Genomic DNA, 6,223 nt, shown 5'->3' on the forward strand with positions numbered 1-6,223 from the left:
TAGAACATGGATTTGCTACCCACACTAGCTCTAGTGGTTGTTATCGGAACCGTTGGTTGGCTTTAGGATCCACACTTTTAGGTGGATAAGGTTCGGATTTTCTACATTACTGAATTTCGCCACCGCATATTAGGAATGGTCGGCTGGACCTTTCTCTAGTGACAGGCCTGAAGATGGCAACCTACTCTCTGACTATGCATGCGCACTCAGAGCAGGAGCAGCTTCGCCTTTTTAAAATGCAGACCGTGACAGGAACTACTTCGGGCATCTTACGAATTTGACCAACAGTGGCAATGTACTAAAAAGTTCTTGGTCCGGCGTGCTGGACGGTCATTGTAAGAACTGCCATTTTCGTATATCTGGTCAAATGTTCGGCACCTTATGGACTGCGATGTGTCCTGTCATTTTTAATCTAGGAAAAAGTAAGACGGTGTTGCACTGTTCGCACTAGTAATGGAACTGCCGCACCGTGAATTCATTTTTCACAGAGGAAAAGCCCCATGTTCGACCATGAATACGTTTTCTAATGTGTCACAGACACAAGTAACATGCCCCGTTTTATTTCGCTCCAGCCAGTTCACTCTTTTTAAAAGTTATGTTTCTCTGGCAGTTCTTTATTACAACATGTAGTGCTAGCAGTTTAGATGAGGATACCTATCCACACATGAGTCAAACAAAAAATTCATGCATCCAGAAGCAACTGGATCACAGCAATGACATAAGCGGCCACCAAAGAGATAAACAAAAAGAAACCAAAGCTGCAGTTTAGAGGGAAAACTCGGAAACCACTACAGGATGAAGGGGAAGGGAGGTCATGGCCGTCGTAGTGGTAGTGGGCAGCGGAGTTCCTCGAGCTGAGCTCGGCGACCGACGCATGCATGGCGGCACGAACCTCGACGAACACCATAATAGGGCTGAAGCAGCCCGCACCAGGGTAGTGGTCGACAAAGGAGAGAACACGGCGGTGGTGGGGATCCCATGACGACGACCTCATGGACCTGCTGTGCTCGGCGGAGGTCGAGGAGGACCAGATGCGGTGACAGTGCGGACGTATCGATCTTGAGCAGATCGAGGAGGACGAGCTCGTGGTCGTGCCCAGGGCGGCTGGATCTGATGGACGGGAGGGAGCCCGAGATAACCTTGTGGCCGAGGCCGGGGCAGTTTGTATGGGTCACAGAGGTTGGATAGGAGAAGGGAGAAGGAGATATTTTTCTGGGGGAGGAAGCACGACCCCAAATATCCCGAATAGATGTTAATTTTGTTCGGATTTCGTCCGTTCAGAGGTGACGCATACTAAAATGCATAAAAAATAACCCGGCAAAAAAAATTCTCGCATGCATGGATTTCAATTCGAAGGGTAGTTTTTTAAGGTTCTTCATGCCGAACACACCTCCTCCCTCCGTGACATGTCGCCCGGTTCTGTTGGTGTGAAACGCCGGTTCTTTGCAATATTTCAGTTCGAAGTGTTGTTTTTTGAAGGTTCTTCATGGAGAATGCCCCCCGTCACCAAGCCGGAGGAGCAGGAGGAGGAGGAGGCTACGTACCAGGCGGCGCTGGCGGCGGCCATCCAAGCCTCCCTTAATATGAATATGAAGCACTTTTCGTATGTTCATATAGCACAGGAACTCTAATCTCTCTCTCTCTCTCTATAGTCATTTAACATCTCATTTAACGCCCACCCTTGTAAAAAAACTTACACGAAAATGGTGTCGTCTATATGCTCATATTGTACATGTGTGGGTTCCCGTTCCTTAAGAAATGGTTTATATTGTATGTGTGTGGGTCGTTCTCCTAGTGCATAACAAAGGGCCCCACATGGTTTGTCTATTCGGACGAAGGGGGGGCTCTTTCAACCATAAAGATGTGCCCCCACCCAAAAATCGTGTGTCAAAAAATAAAAAATGATGGCCAGTTTTGCTCTCACATGGGAAGGGGCATCGATATGCTCACAATCTACTATATATTGAAAGGGTTCTTGTTCCTTTAGAAAGGGTTTCTATTGTATGTGGATTGATGGTTCTCACAGTACATATTGAAGGTTCCCGCATGATTTGTCGATGCAGTCGAAGGAGGGTCATGTTCTCTCCCTAGTCATTTAACATCTCATTTAACACGTGCACATCCTAAAAAACTTACATGGGAATGGTGTCGTCTATATGCTCACGGTTTGACTATATATGAAAAAGGGTTCCCGTTCCTTTAGAAATGGTTCATATTGTACGTGCATGGGTGGTTCTCAGAGTGCATAACAAAGGGCCCCACATGGTCTGTCGATTCGGACGAAGGGGGGTTCGTTCAGCCATAAAGATGTGCCCCCACCCAAAAACCGTGTGCCAGAAAATGAAAAATGATGGTCAGTTTTGCTCTCACATGGAAAAGGGGCGTCGATATGCTCATGATCTACTATATGTGGAAAGGGTTCTCGTTCCTTTAGAAAGGGTTCCAATGGTACGTGAAGTGGTGGTTCTCAATGTACATATCGAAGGTTCCCGCATGATATGTCAGTGCGGTCGAAGGAGGGTCATGTTCTCTCACTAGTCATTTAACATCTCATTTAACACATGCACATCCTAAAAAACTTACACGGGAATTGTGTCGTCTATATGCTCACGGTATGACCATATATGGAAAGGGTTCCCGTTTCTTAAGAAATGATTCATATTGTATGTGTGTGGGTTGTTCTCGCATTGCATAACAAAGGTTCCCGCGTGGTTTGTCAATTCAGACAGGGGGAGGGGTTCATCCCTAAAGATGGGTTCCCACCCAAAAACCGCATGTCAAAAAAATGAAAAATGATGGCCCGTTTTGCTCTCACATGGAAAGGGGTATCGATATCTCAAGGATCTACTACATATGGGAAGGGTTCTCGTTCCTTATGAAAGGGTTCCTATTGTATGTGGATTGGTGGTCTCGCAGTGCATATCGGAGGTTCCTACATGATTTGTGGATGCAGTCGAAAGGGCCCCCGTTCTCTCTCTAGTCATTTAATATCTCATTTAACGCGCACACATCGTAAAAAACTTACACGGGAATGGTGTCAGTGGGTGCAATGATCACCTTATGGAGAAGGTTGTTGTGCGCAAAAAAAGGTGCCCTCGGGTGGGTATGCATGGTTCCGTCAATGTAAGATGGAGGTTCTTTTGTAATGTAAGTCTTGCGGTGATATATCTAGTTATCTATCGCTCCCCCCCTCTCTCTACCTCTCTATCTATCTATCTATCTCTCCCTCTCTCTTTTTCTCCCTCTCTTCCTCTCTCCCTCTCTCTTCCTCTCTTTCTCTTTCTAGTCCTTTAACATCTGATTTAACACGCACGCATCGTAAAAAAAATTACACGGTGTTGGATGTTTTTGGTGGGTCCTGATCTCGTGGCTGGTTGGAACGGTGCGGGGTTTTACCATGAAGGCGTATGCCGCCGTCGGTACTCCAGTGGAGATCCTCCATCCCCTCATCGGAGCCCTCATCACGTCGCCGACCATCCGCACCGCAGATCGGCGGAGGGGACCTCCGGCCACCGCGTCCGGCCATTTGGGAGGAGAGAGGCGGCGGATTGGGACAGGGGACGCGCCGTCGACGGGGCGAGGGGGAGAAGAGGGGGTAAAGGAGAGGGAGAGAATTTTACTCGGCCGTCGCGAGCCAGAGTAAATATACTCGGATAAATAGGGATGCGGTAACTTTTTTACTCCACTAACCGTTATAAGGGGTCGGCTAGGTGCAAGTTAGAGAACAAAAAACTCAAATATATACTGCCTTACGGCCAGATAAGGATCAGTTAGAAATGTCATGAACAAAGATAAAACGAGGATCAAGCTACCACAATGACGCATCTCTTGAAACTCACGCGTCGTTGCACAAAGCCGCGAACTTCTCATTTTGTGTCGTATGCTTGAAAACGGTTATGTCCCTATCTCAAAAGAACACTAGTATTTGTTTGGTTGACTCAATCCTTTCCGTTGGATTTTGTTTGGGTGGCTGATATAGGAGCGCCAGTTACAGCGTGACTTGCAAGAGGCAAGTCACCTGATCTTGGCCGGGTGGCTGACGACACTGCAATATGACCCCCCTGGGTCGTCCTGGGGTGTCGGGCTGAGGGGAGAATTGGTTGGGGTTTTCACGAGCACTACTTGGCGATTTTTCGTCAAAAGAGACTACTTGCCGGATTGAAATGACAAAAAAGACCACCTCTCAATCAGATTGACAAAAAAGACCCCCCTCGCCGTGGCGGCAGGCGCTCCAGGCAACACGTGGCACCTGCCGCCATGACGTGAGGCGGCCGGCCCCGCCGCCATCCTGCCAGGCGGCCAGTTGCTCGCTATGGGATTCCAGTCCGGCGACGGAACGGGGACGGGCTCGTGGGCCAGGCCGCCACCGTATGAGGCGGCCGCACTGCTGCTGCCCGACAGCGCTGCTGCCGCACGCGACGGAGGGGTGGGCCCCGCCGCCACGCCCTGTGGCGGCCGCACTGCTGCTCTGCATGCCGTCGCGGCGAGAAGCGTCTCAGCCCGGAATCTGCATGATAAGTACAATTATCCATCCCACCCTGCCTGCAACATGTATACCTAAGCCTCTTTGTTTTTGCAATAGTATAAGAATGTTTATCCCATGACGTGATGCGTCGTCCTCGATGGACATAGTGTTTGATTCGCCTGTATGGAGCAGCATGCATGATCAATGCGGTGCAGTCCTATACACAGATGAACATAAATTTATACACGTGCACTGTAGCATCCCGTTGCTCTAGCTAGCCATGCTAGCGACGTCTCGACACGTAGCCCACACAGACCGTCCTGGGGCTGGCACCGATCGGCCCGCGTGCAGGAGCGGCAGTGCGGCCGCCACAGGGCGTGGCGGCGGGGCCCGCCCCTTCGTCGCGTGCGGCAGAAGCTGTCGGGCAGCAGCAGTGCGGCCGCCTCATACTGTGACGGCCGGGCCAACGAGCCCGTCCCCGTTCCGTCGCCGGCCTGGAATCCCGTAGCGAGCGACTGACCGCCTGGCAGCGTGGCGGCGGGGCCGGCCGCCTCACGTCGTGGCGGCAGGTGCCACGTGTCGCCTGGCGCACCTGCCGCCACGGCGAGGGGGTCTTTTTTGTCGATCTGATTCAGAGGTGGTCTTTTTTGTCATTTTAATTCAATATGTGGTCTCTTTTGACGAAAAATCCTACTTGGCATCTATAAATGACGTTGTCAGTTAATTACGTTGATGTTGTTTTTTCTCATCCACATCTGTATGTGCATCTGGTCATTGAACAGCTGCCATCATTGCCGCACCGCTTACTGGTGAAAGCGGAATGCACGAGCGTGCGATACGGAATCCCCCCTGGCCATGTGTGATACGTCCTGATTCTTTGTCAAAATGTCTTAAACCACGAATGGTAAGGTTCAGAATCGCATCCGTGTGTCATTGTTAAGCACGCAGTACCCACTTTGAGTCCGTCTGGCGCATATTGCCCTGCACGTCCTGTTCATACGCCAACGCATCTGACCGCGTGCCCTAGTTTCACGGCTTTAGTAACCACGGGTGTTGCACGCCGTCAGACTGTAGAAGCTGCCAAAACACACATCAGCCTTGGGTGAAAAACGTTGCGGTGCTAGAAACCAACACAACCACCACCATCGATGGAGAACGTTTTTTGTTTACCTACCGCACTGGTGATCACCGCGCCCTGGGTCAAGCTAGACACAGGGAAGGAAGCCATCCTCCGAATTCACCGATATTCAAAGAGCGGCCGTTGGCATGTCCATCCTCTCCGTGCAGAACTTCCTCATCCATTTATGTAGCTTAAAGCGAAATACTATGCTTACTAAGCTAGGTCTATTACACTGGTAGCGCTGCAGTCAACAAGCTTTGTGCGCTGCAGTAGAAGCCATCCAGCCAGGATCTAAGATCCATTTTCTCGGAAAGGAACTGATGTCTACTGAAGCGTAAAATCCAGATAAACAAATAGATCAAGTGCACCCATAATTCCTTAGTACAGTAGTACGGAGCAAGGCAAGATATGTATGGCACCCAGCCGATGATTCTAAAATACAACCAAAGTAGTTTTGCTTCACGTAGAAAACCACACCAAATGAATTAAAAGCGGGAATCAACTCTGAGGCCAATGCAATTACCAGATAGAAAAAACAGAACACTCTGAACGAATTTTCAGCCAAGAAAAAAACGTGCATTCTTTTCTGGCATTCCATCAAACCGTTTTTCTTAAAAGACAGTCCATTAAATTGTTAA

Source organism: Triticum aestivum, chromosome 4B (genome assembly GCF_018294505.1).
Source record: "Triticum aestivum cultivar Chinese Spring chromosome 4B, IWGSC CS RefSeq v2.1, whole genome shotgun sequence".
NCBI lineage: Eukaryota > Viridiplantae > Streptophyta > Magnoliopsida > Poales > Poaceae > Triticum > Triticum aestivum.